The sequence below is a fragment of the Mirounga angustirostris genome, unplaced genomic scaffold, assembly GCF_029215605.1.
Source record: "Mirounga angustirostris isolate CCGP_5_RB_7025 unplaced genomic scaffold, mMirAng1.0.hap1 SCAF_13, whole genome shotgun sequence".
Lineage (NCBI taxonomy): Eukaryota > Metazoa > Chordata > Mammalia > Carnivora > Phocidae > Mirounga > Mirounga angustirostris.
Window position 1 is genome coordinate 31,346,146 of NW_026991721.1, and position 19,278 is coordinate 31,365,423.

General features: G+C 45.9%; 1 protein-coding gene across 3 annotated transcripts in view; it reads left to right on the top strand.

The window, feature by feature from the left end:
* Positions 1 to 19,278, top strand: part of CCDC34 (coiled-coil domain containing 34) — a 265,852-nt gene that overhangs the window by 111,500 nt on the left and 135,074 nt on the right. For all 3 annotated transcript variants that reach the window (XR_008507477.2, XR_008507475.2, XR_008507474.2), the window contains exons 8-9: positions 1,367 to 1,454; positions 11,708 to 11,765. The gene's annotated coding sequence lies outside the window, so the exon portion shown is untranslated. The remainder of the gene's footprint in view (positions 1 to 1,366; positions 1,455 to 11,707; positions 11,766 to 19,278) is intronic.

The following is a 19,278-nucleotide window of genomic DNA, read 5'->3' on the forward strand; positions in this document are numbered from 1 at the left end:
TTAGGGCACTCCCTGATTAATTCCCAAATAATAGTGATTACTCTTTATCAAAGACCTATTATAAGCCAGTTACTTTACCCATATCCTTTAAAATTAAAAAAAAAAATTAAAGTAAATGCATTATAGCAGACACTATAAAAAATCAAATGAGGAAGAAAATAAGTTACTTGCAGTACTGCAGGAAATCCCATCACTGGAGATCCCTGTTAAGAGACAGCCATATTGTCTCAGAGTCATGATATCTCAAAGTTGGATGAAGGGTCAACACTGCCTTGCTCCAGTCAATGGAGCTGAGCATGGCAGAAAGGTAAGGAAGACACTTTTCAAGGGAGTGAAGTCGAGAGACATCTCTGCAGTACTGGGCACAGCTCCTTTATTTTTTTTTAAGTAGATGGGGCTTGAACTCATGACGCTGAGATCAAGACCTGAACTGAGATCAAGAGTTGGATGCTTAACTGACTGAGCCACCAAGGTGCCCCTGGACACCGCTCCTTGACAAGGACATGTAATTCTGAGGTGCCAGTGAGGGGGCAAGGGTCTCGTGGAACAGAAGTGGTGACCATTATTGGGTGACTTCTTGCCTCAAGCTGCCTAACTTTGAGAAAGTGCCCCCAGCCTTTGCTTTCAGACTTCATCCTTTTCTGGTGAGATGTCCCAGGGCTCTTCTAAACCATCAGCCCTGCCTTGCTCACACCTAATGATGAAAGTCTGGGTGTGAGGGCAGTGTTAACGCCTGCCCAGAATTCAGAGGCCTGGCCCACTGTGCCATTGCTCAGACCCAAACAACAGAGCACGTGTGATTTTGCTCCTCTGCTGACCCGTTTATTGTACTTTCATTATGTGTCTCTCTCTCCCATTCCTGCCAAAGGTCAGGGGGAGGCATTTCACCTGGTGAAGATGTCTCCTTTCCCCGGTGAAGATACCGCCGATCACTGAAATGTTTCGGGAGGGCTATGATTTACAGACAACACGATGCTGTAGGACCTTCATGAGCCCTGCATGTTCTGACTTTGGAGTCCCCACCACACAAAATATCAAATATACCAGCTGCACTCATATCCCACATTAAATATGCTTTTTTGTTTTAAGAATCTTTGTAGGATTTTTGTATTTGTGCTTTAGAAATTATTTGGCGCCATGTCACTCATTTAATTTATGATTGGCTATGAGTTCCCAACAATTACTGTGTCCACTATGAATAGGGGAACTTGTGAAGTGAGAAAACTGAACCTATAAGTTGTATTTGATGGAATAAAATCCTTATGAATGCTTAATTTAACAGTGAATGAAGCTGGCATGTTGGTACATTTTGTAGACATTTAATTAAGCGTTTATTAATTTTTACATTTATTGTTTTCTTTTGTAGAGTTGGAGCGAACAACTGTTTTTCTATCTGGGTCTCATGATTTTTCTAGGCTCCTAGAAGCTTTTACCTCTGGGATCTCATTGCACTGGTAAGATTCTTATACAATAGTAATTCTCAAACACTTTGGCTTCAGGACCGTTTTACACTCTTAAAAATTATTGAGGGACCCAAAGAACCTTTTTATTAAGTGTGGGTTGTATCTACTAATATTTATTGTATTAGAAATTACAACTGAGAAATTGAAAAATCATTTATCTACCAATTTATTTTAAAATAACAATAATTAACTAACTGATTAAAAGTTACATAATTAACATTTTTGGTGATAATTATATTTTCCAAAAAAATTTCAGTGGGGAAAGTGACATTTTTGCAAATCTCCTTAATGTGTGACCTAATAGAAGACAGATTCTCATAACCTCTTCTGCATTCAATGTGTTGCCATATGTTGTTTTGCTTGCAGTATAAAAAAAATGTAGCCTCTTACAGATATGTAGTTGTGAAAGAGAAAGGTACTTTAATAGGCTTTTTTGATACTAAGTCAAAATTTGACTGCCAGTTTCTTCAAAGTTGGTTGTAATGTGGAATGTGAAACCATATCAATGAAATTTTCATACTATGTTACCTTAAAATCCACTGGCTATTTTGCACTTAAATCAGTGTTTTGCCTGCGTGTACTTTTGCAGTATGATGTATTGGGCATTTGGAAAATATTGATTCACTGAATTATGCAGATCATCCAGGTGTTGACACATTTCTTTATATGACATCAAAATATCACTCTCATTAATGCCACCACGGATCTCATCAGAAAAATCTTCAGGTATTGGGAAGCTGGCAAGTTAATGATGGCATATATATTTTCCAAAATCCTAATTTCCATATCAAAGCTTGAATGTTACCATTGGTAACAAATACTGTCAGTTGTTTTCTTTTACATAACAGGCTCATTTACTTAATTTTGAGAACATGTCTGCCCATTACTCAAGTCTGAATGCCCATAGTTTCCATTTGTCCCTTCACGTACAAATGGTAATCCATGAAAAAAGTTTAGTTTGGATTGCAACTCCAACAACTGAGCAGGTGCCTTTCCTTGAGACAACCATGGTACTTGGACATGTGTAGAAATACATTATTCAATCTTCCCATTTCCCCATGTAGAGTCCTTTTCTTTTGAGTGAGCGCTCAAGTGGGGGGGGCAGAGGGAGAGGGGGAGAGGGAATCTCAAGCAGGCTTCAAGCCCAGCGTGGATCCCGATGTGGGGCTCGATCTCACAACCCTGAGATCATGATTGGGAGATCACAACCTGAGCCAAAATCAAGAGTCAGTCGCTTAACTTACTGAGCCACCCAGGTACCCCTCATGCAGAGTCTTAAAAAGACATGTGCTCAAGGGTTGAGATTTAATAAAATTAATAATTATTCTCCTTCATCAAAGACATGCTTAAGTGAAATGGTGTTTTTTTTCCCTACTGTAAGTGCGTGACTTTGGAGAATGCAATGACCACTAGCATAGTTTGGTGGCAGCTTTTTGCACCTTTTCTTTTCACCAATGTGTAAATACATTGGAAGAAAAAAATAATGTCTTGGTGTTGTTCTGAATATTGTTTTGACCTTGTGGGTCCCCTGTCAAGCTCTGGGATCCAGAGTTCCACGAACCTCACTTTGACAGCTGCTGTGATACACAGCCCTGATCTAAGTACCAGACAGTGGCAGGTACATAATACATGTTCAATCACTTAAGCTAAACCCGTGTTTTCTTTGCCTTACTAAGCAACGTTTTGCTCTGAGAGCATGAGCAGGGGGAGGGGCAGAGAGAGAGAGGGAGAGGGACAAGCAGACTCCTTGATGAGCAGAGAGCCCGAGGGCGGGACTTGATCCCGGGACCCCAGGATCATGACCTGAGCAGAGGTCAGATGCTTAACCCACTGAGCCCCCCAGGTGCCCCCAGGACTCTCTTTCCTATTGAGACTTGTGCATCAGTACCTCTTTTCCCTTTTTATATTCACCCTTCAGGCCAAGGTTGCTGCCGTGTCGGGGATTTGGTCCTGTGTACTCTGGGAAAAGGACTCTGCCAGTAATTCCCACTTGTTCGAGGGCCACAGAAAGCTGTAGTCTTTTCTTCCCCCAGGTCTCACAATCTAGTCTAGACACCCTGACGAGGTGGAGGATGTAATTACACCTTGAAACACTCTGTGCACCAGTAACCCAGTTCCTCATGTGTGTGACTCAAGCCCCAAGAGGTCAGTGGCATCTCATGATTCATGTGTCCAAATAAGCTGGAAGTAGAAACCTCGAGGTCCAGGGTCCAGTTGCTTTTTTTTTTAAAGATTTTATTTATTTATTTGACAGAGAGAGACACAGTGAGAGAGGGAACACAAGCAGGGGGAGTGGGGGAGGGAGAAGCAGGCTTCCCGTGGAGCAGGGAGCCCGATGCGGGGCTCAATTCCAGGACCCTGGGATCATGACCTGAGCTGAAGGCAGACGCTTAACGACTGAGCCACCCAGGTGCCCACAGGGTCCAGTTGCTTTTAGCACACAGCATTTTTTTTTTTTTTACTTGAAACCAATTTCTCCATTCAGTTCATTTCTGTTTAAAGCAACAAACGTGTCTTGTGCATATCCTAGACACACACGCTGTGCATGGTGCTCCGTGTGCCATGCTGTGCCTACTGCTGTGCAGATTATTCTCTGGGCTGCCTCATACTCATCCCTGCTTTCCTCGGCCTTGCTCTGCACCTGGGAGACCACGTTTATTGCCAGCATCCCCGGTCTCTTGCCCTCTGGGCTCCCGTTGGAGTCCATCTATGGCAAGGACTCACAGGACGGAGAGTAGACGGTTAGAGGAGAAATAGGTCACCCCTCCCTACTCCTAGCTGGTTCTCCTTTGGCCACAGTTTCTGTCTGGTGACTATTCTTCCACTATTGCAGTTGGAGATGGCTCTCACATAATCTGGTAAGGCCATTTTCTGCTCTTGTCCCTTCCAGGGGGTAACAGCCTCCCTCCATGGCTAGTCCCTGGTACATCTCTACCCTCTGCCATCCTCTTGTCCTGTCCGCCCACATCCCAGAGCCCTCCTTCATGATGCTCTTTCCAGTGAAGTCTTTGCATGTGCCATCTGTTCTCTGGCTGGACCCTGACTGACACTAACAGGATCCTGCCCCCAAGAAGCTCACCGTCTGCTTAGACTTGTTACCCCAAACATCAGTCAGGTGCATGCCATGTCCCAGCTGCTCCATCCATGAGCCGACTTTACCACTAGCGCACCCTAGTAAGCTACTTTACTTCAGGTAAAAAAGAGGCTTTTATTGCCAGCCAAATAGAAAATGAATATACTTGCCCAGGATAGAAGACAGGGTAAGAAAACAACAGCTTTGTGAAACTCTGCCCCAGGATTATTGTGGTTAGGAGACTACACTGGGTGCTCTGCTTAGGTTGGAATCTTGGTTCTCGGGCTTCCCAGCTGTATGACTGTGATGAAGCCACATAACTTCTCTGTGCCTCAGTTTCTTCATCTCTAAACTGAAAATCACGATTCTATTCTACTTCAAAGGGTTGCGAGGATTCACTCAATTAATTTATGTGAACATGTGTAAAGCTTACAACACTAGCAGGCACCCAGATAGCACTACATGGATTTAAGCCCCCTTGTGTGATGATGATGATGATGATGATGATGATGATGACGGTATGGTGATGGGGTTATCTGACTCGGGCTCTGAGCTGGAGCATTATTAGCAAGGCGCTGAAGACACATCAGCCCCAGGCCAAGGCTTTCTCCCAGATGTAATGGGAGTTTGGAAAGAACTGTCTTGTTTTGTGGTTCAGTGTTGTTTGTTTCTCTGTGTACCATCTAAAATTATTGATGTGCCACAACAGTTTGTCTCGGGGACCAGCAGTGGAACATCTCCTTACACTTTAGGAGACACGGACAAGGAAATAACTGTTATGTCACAGCAAACAAACAATAAGCAAAATGTAAGAGGCAGCACAGAGGGATGAGTGACAAACTCGGGGGGTGGAGATCTGGGGGGGAAGCCGTTGACCAGGCTTATCAGAGTCTGGATTGGGGTTGGAAAATGCAGATAAAGGTTTCTCAGGGATAGAGGGAATAAATAGCCTGGTTGCAGGCAGGTGCATAACTTAGCAAGTTATGTTCAGTAAAGGACAATATCACAAAGAAGTAACAACTCCCTAACAGAAAGAGGCAGCAATGGCTGAAGAAGAACTGTCTAGAGCAGCAGTTCTCAGTGTGTGGTTCCCAGAGCTGCAGCATCAACAAGACTTAGGAACTTGTTAGAATGCACATTACCAGGCTCCCAAACCTCCTGAATCAGGAACTCTGGGGATAGGACCCTCCCAGCAGACTGTGAGTCTTATGCATGCTGGAGTTTGAGAACCACTGGTCTAGAGGAAGATGGGAGAGTATTAGTAGTAAACGAGCATGAGATTTTGCACACAATACCAGCGAGGGCCCTTCGATGAGCACTCTTTCTGTGGCAGGTGTTGTGCTAGTCACTCTATCTGTTCTGTCTCCTGTAATCCTCACAACAACCCTGACAGGTAGATACACTATTATGTCTGTTTTATAAATGAGCATGTGGAAACTTGGGTTGGAGTTTGATAACCATTTCTCCTCCAAAGCAATAGAACCTAGAATAATGAAGCCATTGGGTGGTGGAAAGAAAGCCAGAGGATAGATTCAAAAATGATTGTCAGAAGATTGCCTACATGGGGTGCCTGGGTGGCTCAGTCGTTAAGCGTCTGGCTTTGGCTCAGGTCATGATCCTGGGGTCCTAGGATTGGGCCCCACATTGGGCTCCCTGCTCAGTGGGGAGCCTGCTTCTCCCCCTCCCACTCCCCCTGCTTGTGTTCCCTCTCTCGCTGTCTCTCTCTCTGTCAAATAAATAAATAAAATCTTTAAAAAAAAAAAAGATTGCCTACATGTGGAATTTAAGAAACAAAACAAATGATCATAGGGAAAAAAAAAAAAGAGGCAAACCAAGAAACAGACTCCTATAGAGAACAAACTGATGGTTACCAGAGGGGAGCTGGGTGGGGGGATGGGTGAAATAATGATGGGGATTAAGGAGTGCACTTGTGCTGAGCACCTGGTATTCTATGTAAGTGTTAAATCACTAAATTGTATACCTGAAACTAATGTTACACTGTATGTTAACTAGCTGGAATTTAAATAAACTCCGCTGCCCCCCCGAAAAGATTGCCTACAGCAGCATTGCCCCATGAACTTTCTGTGGTGGTGGTAAAGTTCTGCATCTGCACAGTCTGATACGATAGCCACAAGCCACATGTAGTTAGTGAGTTGACTAGTGACTACTAGTGTGACTACTGTCACCAAGGAACTGAATTTTACATTTTATTTAATTTTAACGAATTTAAATATTCTGGCTATTTAAATAAACTGGCTACCATCTCAGACAGTGCAGGTCTAAAATCATAGAGCAGGTAAGTTCAGGGGCAGGACTTGACCCTAGGTCTGCCTGACTCCCAAACCATGGGTTTGTCTGCTATTGCTCCTAACATAGAGCATCGCTTGCCCATTGTCCGAGAAGTACTGGGATATTTTCCTGGTCAAGTCCCCGGGAAATTACCTCCCTGACTTGGGGTGGCTCTTTGAGCACCATATCCTTAGCTGATAAGTGTTTGCTCTGTGATTGGAAGTAAGGCATAGAAATGAGTCACACAAGCTAACGCCAAAATGTTCCCCATGTAATGGGAGACCGCTGACTGGTGGCTGTCAGAGCAAAGAGGTTGCATACTGACATCATCCCTTCCTGAGCTTTTACTGTACCCCCGCCCTGGCCCTTAGGTCAATATTTGACATTGGGTGGCCCAACTAAAGACTCCAGGAGGTCTCCTGGAAAAGATATTTCTTAAACTGAATTCCAGAACTTGAGCACATTTTATTTTTGACTTGCTTGATTCTCCATGGAGCTGATGGAACATTGCAAACTCCTGCTCCCAGGAATTCTTGGCCTCATCAGCCCTGTAAACTGTCCAGATCCACCCCTTGCCTTTCTCTCCACCATCCAATGACCTCATTATTCTAGGCCAGGGGTTGGCAAAGTTTTTCTGTCATGAGCCAGGTAGTAAATATGTCAGACTTTGGGAGCCATGGAAGGTCTGTTTCATATTCTTCTTTGCATGAGTTTGGTTTTTTTTTTTCCTTTTTTGTTTGTTTGTTTTAAAGGCAACCCTTTAAAAATGTAAAAACCATTCTTAACTCTCAGGCAGAATTTGGCTCAGCAGTCATAGTTTACTCCCTGTTCTAGGTTCTCTTGGGAACAAATATTTATCAAACTTCAATGGGCACAAGGATATTCTGGGCAAGCTTGTTGACACCGCAGATCCCTGTGTTCCTCAGAGATTATGGTTTAGCGGCGTTGGGCTAGAGTGTAGGAACTGTATGGTTGGTTAAACAAACAGGCTAAGCAACAGTTCTAATACAAATGGCCCATGGACCACCTTTTGAGAAAATCCGTTAGAGATGCAAGGGCAGTTTGAGCTCGTTCAGTGACCAGCCCCATCAATTGACAGATCAGGGAATTGAGGTCCAAGGCAGGGAAGGGAAAGGAAGGGACCAGGCCTGAGAGTTCCTGCATTAGGGCCACAGAGAGAGTGAGTTGTAAGAGGAAGATGGTGCTGCCAAAGGCAGAACAAGAAGATGGAGAGAAACTTGGATCTTTGGTGATTTAATTTAGCTGCTGGGAACAAGCCTCCTCTGAAGGTCGCCATACCGTGGCACTTTCAACAAAATGCCCTTTATTGCTTAAGCCACTTTGAGTGAGATTCTCTATTGCTGGCAGTTGAAAGCACCCTAACGGATACAGACCCCTCTTTCCACCAGTCTTCTTTGATCCACCTCTTTTGAGAGAACCGTCTTTGAAGGAATACTCCCAAGGCATCATCCAAATGTTTAATCCTTTAAATGTCAAGGCCTTTGTAATAGGCTGGGTAGGTCACACATACCTCCCTGCACCTAAAGGCAGAGTGTACAGAGTTGAATTGAAAGTGGGCCAGGTCTGGAATTGGGAAAATTTGGCTTGTAATCTTGCTTCTATCATCATGTAAGTGTTTGAAATGGGTAAATTACTGAATTCTCTGGGCCTAGCTTTCTCATATGGAAAATGACAGGGGTGGAAAGAATTATTTTTTAGGCCACTTTTGTTCAAGGTATTCCCATTGCATTCTAATTGTCAACACTGATCTCCTTGATGTTTCTAAACTCACTCCTTCCCTCTCCCTCTTCCTCCCCATATCTTCTCTCTTTGTATTCTTTCTCTTCCTTCCCTCTTCCTTCCTCCTTTCCTCTCTCTTTCCTTCCCTTCTTCATTCCTCCCTCTCTTCTTTCCTTCCTCCCTTTCTTCCCTCTCTCTTTTTCTTTCTCTCTCCCCTCCCCTTCCCCTCTTTTTTTTTTTTTCTTTCCAGAGAAGAAACACAAAAAACCGCCAGAGCACTGACTTTGGCCCATTCTATTCTTTCCTGACAGAAATTATATCCCTGAGGAGCTCACATGTATTTGCATTTGAATCAACAACCCTCAAAGGTCTAGGAAACTTGAACATTTCCTTCCGAGTTTAAAGAATGGAGCTAATGGACAAAACATGAATTTTGATCAGGTGGAAACACACTTTTTTTTTCATGTGGTAAAAAAATAATCAGACAAGTCAATTGAACAGTAACAAGATTAAAAAAGAAAAAAAAGAGGCGCTCACAGCTCAGTGTGGTAGTGCTGGTGGAGTGAGCTCTCTGAGCCCCGGACCCCGGGAGAGCAGTCACCATTTCTTGGCAGGTTTTTCTCCTTGCTGAGGGAGGACGTTATGGAATTCCACCTTCAACATGTTGTGACAGGAGCCAGGGAGGCCTAGGTGGTTGGAGCTCACACTCCAACACGTGAAATCATTCTCATTTGAGTTTTAATAACGTTTATTCTTTTTTCCTTTAAATCCTAAAGCATTACATGTTCAAAGCAGAAAATGAAGTAAAACAGAAAAAACACAAAGGAAAGAAGCAGAAATACAAATCACCAGTAATCCCACAACCCAGAGATGACCACATGTGGTTTTTTAACTGTTTTGTTTCAACAATTTCTTTTCTAGTCACCAAAGCCATATATGCTCAATGCTCAAGCAAATGCTAAAAAGAAAAATTAATCACTGCTAATCCTACAGCCAACAGTCGCCGGAGTCTCTGAATGCCCCACCCTGCCCAGCCCTCCCAGCTGGGCCCCATGCACCAGGATTTCGTGTTCTGAGAACTGTGGGCATTGGGCCTAGCAGAGAGGCATAACATATTTGGTTCAGTGCTTTGGAACGATGTCCCCCTGAGGGCTGGACCCAGAGAAGGGTCTGTGCACTGGAAAACCAGCTCTGCAGAAACACACAGCCACCAGGGCTCCCCTCCCTGCATCAGAATTTAAACAGTGTCTGGAACTCTCCCACAAGGGCTTTTTTAAACTGGTTGGAATGCCGGCTGTACTCACAGGCGGCAATATGGCCTAAAACACGTTTGTTTGTTTTTTTTAATTTGCAGAGTTAGCTTCTGATGTCATAATATAATTGACCCTCTTTCTCTCCAGACCTTTCCTTTTTCTGTCTTTGTTACTTCTTCTAGAAATGAACCATCACTCTACCCAACACCCAGGCTCCCCTTTGTTTGGCCTTATCTTTTTTGCCCAGAGAAAGTCCTAATGATTTTCCTACTAGATATATATGATGAAGAGTAGTGGGATAAGCATTCTACTGGCCCTGGAATCAGTTTGACTCGGATTTGAATTCTGCTCCTGCACTTACCAGCATGTGAGCTTGGGTGAATTAATTAACCTTCTTGAACCTCTCTTTCAGGCTCTCTAAAAGGTTACAGCAGTCATGAGTAAAAGGTTACTATGTGCTTTACACTCTTCTTACTGCTTTGCATACATTAACTCATTCAGTCCTCATGACTACCTTATAGGTAATCATTATTCTCATTTTACTGGATAGAGAAATTGGCCCAGAGAGGTTAAGCCACTTACCTTAGGTCACACAGCAAAGTGGCCAAATCAGAGTTCAGACTCTGTTCTGAACTATTCCTCCACTTACCCCTCCAGTTTACTCCAAAAGGTATCACAAGAGTTGAGTGAGAATGTATGTAGAGTGCCTAAAGCCTGACCAATCTACATGCTTCACTTTTCTTTAAAAAAGTCTTAGAAAATTTTCCTTTCTAAATATTATTATCCTGTCTTTCCCCCCGCCAACTTTTTTTTGGTTAGAGTTGCAAAATCGGAATTTTAGGAATGCAGGTGGTCTATAAATTTTTAATGGCGAGGTCATAAAAACACAATTGTGTACTGTGCGTTTACTATGTTCCAAGTACTGTGCTAAATATTTTAAATAAATGATCTTAATGAGTTGTCATGGTAGCCCAGTGAGGTATGCACTGTACTGTCCTCATCCCATAGATGGCGCGACTCTGTTTGGTGTGGTTAAGTAACCTGGCCAAGGTCACACAGGTGAGGGACAGAGCCAAGGTTCAAACCGAGGCTGCTTCACCTTAGATCCTGGAATCTTCATCAGTTTTGCTAAAAGAACACTGTTCTTTGTGGTGATAAAGCTTTTCTCGAGATGGGGGTGGGGTTGGGAAGAAATAGGTGGGATTCTCTCTGAGAGGACGTGAAATGGTCCTTCCAGGAGGAATGTTGGCAGATATTGCTCTCGTATCCGGGGGTGGGGGCATCACTGCAGAGCCCCAGTCATGGAGACATCTGATGGAGCAAGGGCGTGTGCATGTGGCTGAAAACATTTGGAGGGACTTGACAGTGTAGACCCCCAGCCTTCTTCTTGTGTCACCTACGAGCTGTCCTGATAGACATAGGGGAGGAGGAGACTTTCAGACATTTTCTTAGCACAGGGACCAGAGTGTGGGGGTGTAGGGCACAGGCAGTGAGATTAGGAAATGAAGGTGGAATCACAGTCAACCTTGAAGGGAGTGGGGCTTGGGCTGCAAGGCTTTTCTTCCTCTTTCTTTCCTTCCTTCCTTTTTTTCTTTTTAAATATTTTATTAATCGTATTTCCTTTGCCTGGTGTGAGAAGGAAGGGGGAAGGAATTAAATTTATAGAGCACCCTACCATGTGCCAGATGCTTTCTACAGACATTGTCTCTTTTCAGCCTAATGACAATTTTTCAAGATAGATAGCACTGGCCCCACTTCACAGATGGGAAAACCAAGGCCAGGAAGCCTAGGTGACTTGTTTAGGATCATGAAGAAGTAAAATAGTGGAGCTGGAATTTGAAATCAGACCCTTGTGACTCCAAAGCCTGTTCTCTTTCTCTGGGGCCCAGGAACGAAACTACACGAGTGTGACTGAAGGCCAACGGGCACGGACCGAGTGCTGTCCAGGTATGTTGTCATGCAGCGGAGCAAGCCCTTGGTGACCAAAACACACAGTCTGGCGTCAAGACTTGTCCTCCCCTGGGCAAGAAATGGAATTCTTGCCATGTCCACACTGTTTGCTAAAGTGGTTTTGTTCCAGAGATGACTGCTTGCTTGTTTTCAATTTCAACTGTGACACAATAAAGAAAGCTCTAAATGAATGTTAGAAAATGTTTTCAGGGAGCAGAACACAGTGGTGAACTTGGAGGTAGTGAGTGACCTCACAGGAAGCCATTCTTTTTTTTTTTTTTTTTTTTAAGAGAGCGAGGGAGTGTGCGCGCGCACATGCGAGCGAGGCGGGAGGGAGAGTATCCCAAGCAGACTCCCCGCTGAGTGCGGAGCCCTGGCGCGTGCGTGGGGGCTTGATGCAGGCTCGACCTCACAACCCTGAGATCATGACCTGAACCGAAGTCGAGAGTCGGGCGTTTATCCGACTGAGCCACCCAGGCGCCCTTCGCAGGAAGGCGTTCTTACTGGAAGTTTCTTCAGTTCAAAGTCTGCTGGCTTCTGGATGGCTCCTCCAAGAGCGGCACTTCAGCCGCCCTCCTGATGAAGTCATGCCAGAGACCTTTCCTCTGACTGGGAGGAACCCCATCTTGGCTCCTGTCCGCAGGCAGCTGGGGCAGTCCAGCCCAGGGGATTAGTGGGATTTGTGCCCAAGCCAGAGAGATCTGCCCCCAGCGAGCAGGTCAGTGACTTCTGAATGACCCAGTGCCCTGAGACAAACGGCCCCTGGGCCTCTGCACCCTCCCTCCCTCTTCCTGGAGAAGCCGGCTCCCTCAGGCCTGGAGTCTCTCTGCTCACTCAGTCTGGTGGGGAGAGCAGGGGGCAGCCTGCAAGTTTCACTGGGGAGAAGGAACGCTGGGCCACACAGCCCTTCCACCGCAGGCAACCGCACGTGGAATTTTCCCCGACGTCTGTGCTGTTCTCCTGTTTCCCAACCTGTTCACCCGTGCTTGGAGTTGGCTTTCCAGCTCAGGGAAAATACTCGGAGCTGCCAGGCCACCAGTTTAGCCTTGAGGCTGTGACTAAATAAATAAGAGGGACCCCTCCCCCAACTGGATCAGTTTATTTTCAAAGAAAGGGCTTTCCGCAGATGTCCCCACGGAGCCAACGGGAAGGACTGTGGGCAGCGGACTCCCATAGCCACACACGGGCAGCTGCAGGACCCTCTCCCTGACCCGCTTCAGTCACGCCGTGATTGATGATGGCAATGGGAAAATAGCAACTGCAGATGGACAGGCAGTGGGATAAGCAAAAAACAATAGCGCTGTTCCTGGCACCTGTCCCTGGCTGAGGTTGGGGAGGCGCTCTCAAGTAGTCCTGTGATGACAAACATGGGTTTTGGAGGCAGACAGGTTGAGTTCAAATCTCACCAACATCACCGCCGGGCTGGGTGAGTCAGGGTGAGTTTGTATCACTGTTCTGAGTCTCAGCTTCCTGGGAGGGGGTGCAGATCATCGCGCTTGTCTCGGGGCTGTCCTGAGGATTGAATGAGCGAAGACCAGGGAAGGTACTGACAGCAGAGCCCGGCAAATAACTGCGATTGATTGTTTGCCGATTGTATAAAATACTCAGCTTGGCACCACAGAGATGGGATCCTGGAATGCCAGCGTTGGGAGGGAGCTTGTCTGAAGCCAAATTAATTTCATCCACTCCTCGGATGGGTGAGGGTCCTGAAGATCAGAGGGGGACAGTGGCAGGTCCAGGATCCCACTCCCCCCACTGCATCACTGCCTTCTCTCCCTCTGAGGAACACCCAGGCCCCTGCTTTGCTCATCAAACTTAGTTTGGGGTTTGACAAGTTAGGTTTGCTTGGGAGAAATTCTGTTCTGCGGTGTTGCACTGAAAGGGTCCAGGCTGCCAGTTTCGTTTGGTTTGGTTTGGGAATCAGTGGCCTGGTGGGAAAAAGACACTAGACTTGGCAGCTGCAGAAATGGGTTTAAATCTTACCTGCAACACGTCAATTTTGTGGCCGCGGGCCAGCCACTGAACCCTCTGAGACGGTTTCCACAGCCCTTCCCAAAAGGTCTGTCTGCCTATTTTCGGATGCATGGGTGGGTGAGAGTCCTCCTCGGTCCCTTGGTGTATGGTGCTGGTTCCCACAACTCACTCTGAGACATCTTTGTTTGCAAACGGATGTTTAACTTGCTGTGAAAAAGGGGGAGAGAATGGAGGAATGTCTCGCGCTGCCATAGTGCTGACATCACTCCCCCTGAGACTCAGTTTCCTCTTTTGTAAAATGGAGATATAAACTGTACCTACCTCAAAATCTGTTGGTGAAGATGAAATGAGTTAATATAGAGCTTAGAACAATGCTGGGTGCATAGTCTTCAATCAGTGTCGCTGCTATTATAATTAAGGGTCAGGTTGCAGGGATTAGGTACTTGCAAACCCTTTCCCTGCCTCCCCCCCTCCCAGCCAATTTTGTGCCTCAGTGGCTGGGTTGGTGGCCTTTGTCATGAGATAAGGGGGTGGCAGAGCTGCTGCTGGGTGGAGTGGTGGCATGGGAGTTACCCAGGAGTCACGGGAACAAGAGAGCATTGATTTGCAACCCTGGCATGAATTTGGGGTAGAGATCTGGAAGCCTGGACTTTCTCTGTGGCTGGTGGCCATGAGAGCCACATATTACGTCATTCCTGTTTTGTTTTGTTTTGTTTTGTTTTGTTTTGTTTTGTGTTTTTTTTTGCAACTGGAGCAGAGCAGAGGCTTTTGGTTCCAACAGGAGCCTTGGGCAAGGCCAAGCAAAGAAGTAGGGCAGCTGTTGGGAGAATTCAGGCAGGAGCGGGCTCAGCGCCCAGGCCAGCAGCCTGTGACGGGGAGGAATGTAGTGAAACGTGACATCTGCTGCCCAACGCATCCCCACATGGCCCGCCCTTGTCCTGCTGCTTAGGAGAAGGAAGGAAACCAGCCTTTTCCCACTGCTATTGTGTACCTGACAAGGTCATCAATCGTACTCAGCTCATCCTCATGACCTCTCAAGCTGGTGATTCTTTCTCTTCTATGGAAGAGGAAGAGGAGATGCAGAAGTGTCCCAGGGTGCAGGGAGGGGCGGAGCCAGCGTTCAGGCCTGGAGCCCCTACTCCCAAGTCCATGCTTCTTCCCCGGCCCCAGCTAGTTCTCGCTGGCCCGGCCACCCTATCACCCGCAGCATCTGGCTTATCTAATCAGAGCATGCAGGGCCAGAGGAGACACAAAGACATGTCGAGGCACCCAGATCCTGGATTTAACGGCCCGAAAATAGAGAAGCTTGAGCCCAAGACCCCTTCCTGGCTCAAGTACTAATCCCTGCCTTTCACCTTCCTGCCCCCAGTGCCCCAGGCAGACCTTTGGCCTGGAGGGGCACCCTGTCCCAGTGCCAGCCCAGCAGGCTTGGCTGAACAACAATAGCTGGAAGGGCCTCTTAGAGCAAGTACTTCCTGAAGTGCCCAGAACAGCCACTGTCCCCACAGCTCAGGAACAATCACAGCTCAGCCAGCTTCCTCACTCCTTGCAGGGCCTCAGGCACTCCGGGCAGGGCCTCAGGCACTCCAGGCAGAGCCCCTGGGTCTGCTGCTTTGGGCAGGGACAGGCAGACAGCAAGAGCAGGGCTCTAGAGTCTAGAACACACGTTGGGATATATATTTTTCCCCCACATTGAAGCTGGAGGAAAAATTCCGGATTCTTACTTCTCTTTATCCTTCCTGTTAACCAACTGCCTCATCCTTGATCTCTGTAGGACTGTCATCTTTCTTTGGGATTTTTAAACAAACAAGGAGAAAGAGGGCGGGGAGGCCAAAGGGAAAAATAAATTCTGGAATCAGACTATACACTTGGTTGTTCATTCAGCAGCATTGAATGAGGCCTGCTATGTGCCAAGCACAATGGGGTATAGAAAGGAATTATTCAGCATTCACTCATTAAGTTATGTATTTATCTACTCATTTCATAATAATGATAGCGCTCCTGCCAAGTTCCAAGCATTGTGGATGTGGCCAGGACTCGGCAACGTGGGCCCTGCCCCATGTGGGAGGTAGACGGGGGAACCAGCAGTTGACTACCCGGTTTATTTGGTGAGTTCTGGGACGTTTAGGGCGGTGAAGGGCAAGAACAGCAACTCCTGACCAAGAGTCCTGGTGGATGGACAGGACAGAGCCCAAGGGAAGACGAAGTCAGGCTGTGGGCTGAGAGAGTGTATAGGAAGAGGTATTAGCATCTGTGAAGGCTGGGGGTGGGAGAATGCATGTTTTCCAAGAAACATCAAGGTGGTCCCAATGGCTGGAGAGTGGGAGGAAGAATAGCATCTAGTGGTCACAGTCGGTATGCTCCAGCCTGCCCACGCCACTTTTTACTGTGGGTCCTCTGCCCAAGCTGTTCACCTTGCCGTGACTCACTTTTCTTGTCTGCAAAATGCAAAGGATGAAAATAAGAGTACCTACTTCATAGGTAGTGATAAAAATGAAAACGGGCTAATACATATCCAGTGTACCCGGTGAGCAGTTAGCATTACAGAAGTGTCTGCTGTGATTAGGTGGGGGATTGGCGGGAAGGTGGGAGAAGTGAGCAGTTCCACATGCTTGAAATGAGCTCCGATCCTGGGCCGGGCACTAGCAGACCAAGCAGAATCAGAAGGACTCAGCTCCTGCCTGCAGGGAACTTGCAATATTCCCTTGCTGTTAAAAACTTGGACCTGGAGTCAGAGAGACCCGGATTCCAATCTCATCTCATTTGTGTGACTTTGGGCAAATGATTTGCCCTTTTGGAGCCTCACTTTTCTTACCTGTAAAATGGGCATAATGAGAGTCCATTCCTTATAGCGTCAAGGTGAGGGTTATCTGAGATAATATATGTAATGTAAATAGCATAGAAGGTACAGGGTTAGAAAAATGATAGCTATTAACACAGTTGGTATAAAATGAAAGAGAAATATTACAAGGGAGAATACCTTCTAATAACCGGGACGGTGATGCCCTTAGGTACAGTGGTTACAGCCTCTCAGCGGCTTCCCATTGCTCTAGAATAAAGATGTGCTTAATTCATAGGCTTCATCTCCTGTCTTCATCCTTCCTGCTCTCTCTTCACTTCATCTATCCTGCTTGTATGTGCTCTGTCTAGAGGTTCCACTCCCAAACCTTCAGATCACAGGTAAAAGAAACTCGTTCACTAGCGGAAGCCTCCCCTGACCCAGATGTGGTCAGGTACGTGCACCCCACCCCCCCCGCAGTCTCGTTTTGTTTACTGCCTGTCGCCCCATCTAGGGCATAAGATCCATGAAACCAGAAGTCATATCTGTTTTACTTATTATTGTATCTCTGGCACTAAGTATGGTTTCCATAATAAGAAACCAATAAATCAAAACATACCACTCTTCGTTTTGTTTACTGCCTGTCGCCCCATCTAGGGCATAAGATCCATGAAACCAGAAGTCATATCTGTTTTACTTATTATTGTATCTCTGGCACTAAGTATGGTTTCCATAATAAGAAACCAATAAATATGTACTAAATGAATAAATAAGAATGCAGTGCAAGATTAAACTCTTAAAAAGGGAGAAGCTGGAACCTGTTCCTAAAGTTCAACCACCACTCACAGAGCCCCATTTTCCAAGGCCCTTCTGCATTCTCTAAATCAAAACAGCAGACTCAGAGACCCCGTTCCCTCTCCTGGACAGCAGTGTAATCGATACATCACACGGTAATGAACTGGAGGGCTGATTAAGAGCTCATGTAAATGTTGAAACCTTTGGCCACAGTCACTTCCCTCAGAGTTTGGCATGACTCAAAGCACGGGAATTTTTCAAAAGAGAGAGCTTTCAGAGAATATCCACACCCAATGGTGGAAACTTTAGAAGAATGGGGTGTGGGGGAATGTCTCTTGGTAAGGGATTAGGGGGCTCTGAACAGGTTTTAAAGGCATATGGAGACAAGATGTCAGTGTGAGCTTCTCTGTGAGTTTCTCTGACAGAATCTGAAATGCTTTTAACCAGCCAGGTTCCAAGAGGCTTTTAAGTGAGGAGGTTAACGTTGTAGGTTTATAAATAAATGGATGTTTGTGGTGACTTCACCGCGGTTCATGTGACAGGGTGAACTGCAGGGAGAGATTACGCCTTGCCTCAGTGGCTTAATTGCTTCTTCTGCCTCTCGGTTCAGTGAGCAGGAGGAGCCCTGGATGAGCAATCGGGAGACCTTCCTTTCTCATCGTAGCCTTGCCTCCAATGAGCGATGTGACCGTGGGCATGACAGTAACTGTTCCCTGCCTCAGTTCCTTTGTTTGTGCAATGAAATTGAATAAGACCTCATCAAAGTGTTGTCACATTGACTTGTAGTAACAGTCTCTAGAACTTACTGAGCCCTTACTGTGTGTCAGCGCTTGTATGAGCGCAACAGCCTATGAGATAGGTTACTATTATTGCCGCTATTTTACGCACGAGGACACTGAAATGCAGGAAAGCTAAACGCCTCGCTCAGGGTCACACGGATGATAAGTGGCGGAGCTGGGATTCGAACGCAGGCTCCCTGGCTCTGGAATCAGTGTTAATGACTATGCTATATTATACTTTCTTTCCAGGTAGGGAGTGCATGGGTTGGGGAAGGCTTTAAGAAGAAAAAAACACCCCATTCCTTGCCAGCTGGCCAGGATTTCAACAGTCTTCAGTGGGGAAGGAGGAGGGCAGAATGGCTGCCACAGGGAGATATGAGATCTCGGTGGTAACTGTGCTGTTGGAAGGTGAGCCTTCCATGTTTATGGCTAGTATTGGGTAATGGGAGTGCAGAGATGGATTTGGGCTTGGAGGCAGAATTGGATTTGAATCTAGACTCGATTACTTGATGTATGACTGTCAGGGTAAGTTATTCTAATCTGATTTGAGTTTCGTAGCTCACCGGAAAAATGGCACTGTCAAGGTTAGAGACTGTTGTGTGGATTACATGAGAAAATGCCTGACACATAGTGGGCACTCAGTGAGTTTCTTTCCTCCCCTTTTTATCATGGTCCCAAGAAGATGAATTTATTTAACTTAATCAATAACTTAAATCAATTTTAATCAATTCACTCACTTGAATTTATTAATTCAATCACATCCTGAAGCTGGTTTGGGATATGTTTATTCTCTGGGTTCTTCAGATAAGCTGCATTATTTGTTGAAAGTCTTCTTCAGGTCAGGGTAATTGATAGTTTTCAGATTCACTTCCACACTCATATTTGTCTATCAAAGAGCAGTTTCCTTGTCCTTTGATCTGAGGCAATGACCATTTTTTATGAGGTTTTAGCCATGTTGCAGGTAGAGTCTCAGCCCTCTTCCAGTGATGAGCTATAAGTGAACATGAACATGAGACCATCAGATTCTTTATACTTGGATTCTGTGTACCTGGGCACCATTTCTATGCCAGCTTTCTGAACCAAGGGCTTTGGCTGTTCAACCAGGAAGCCAGCTGCTTGGTTGGCTGTGGCCTTGTTTTGGGAACTTGAGGACCTGATAAGGCTTGCTATTAAGGAAGCAGGA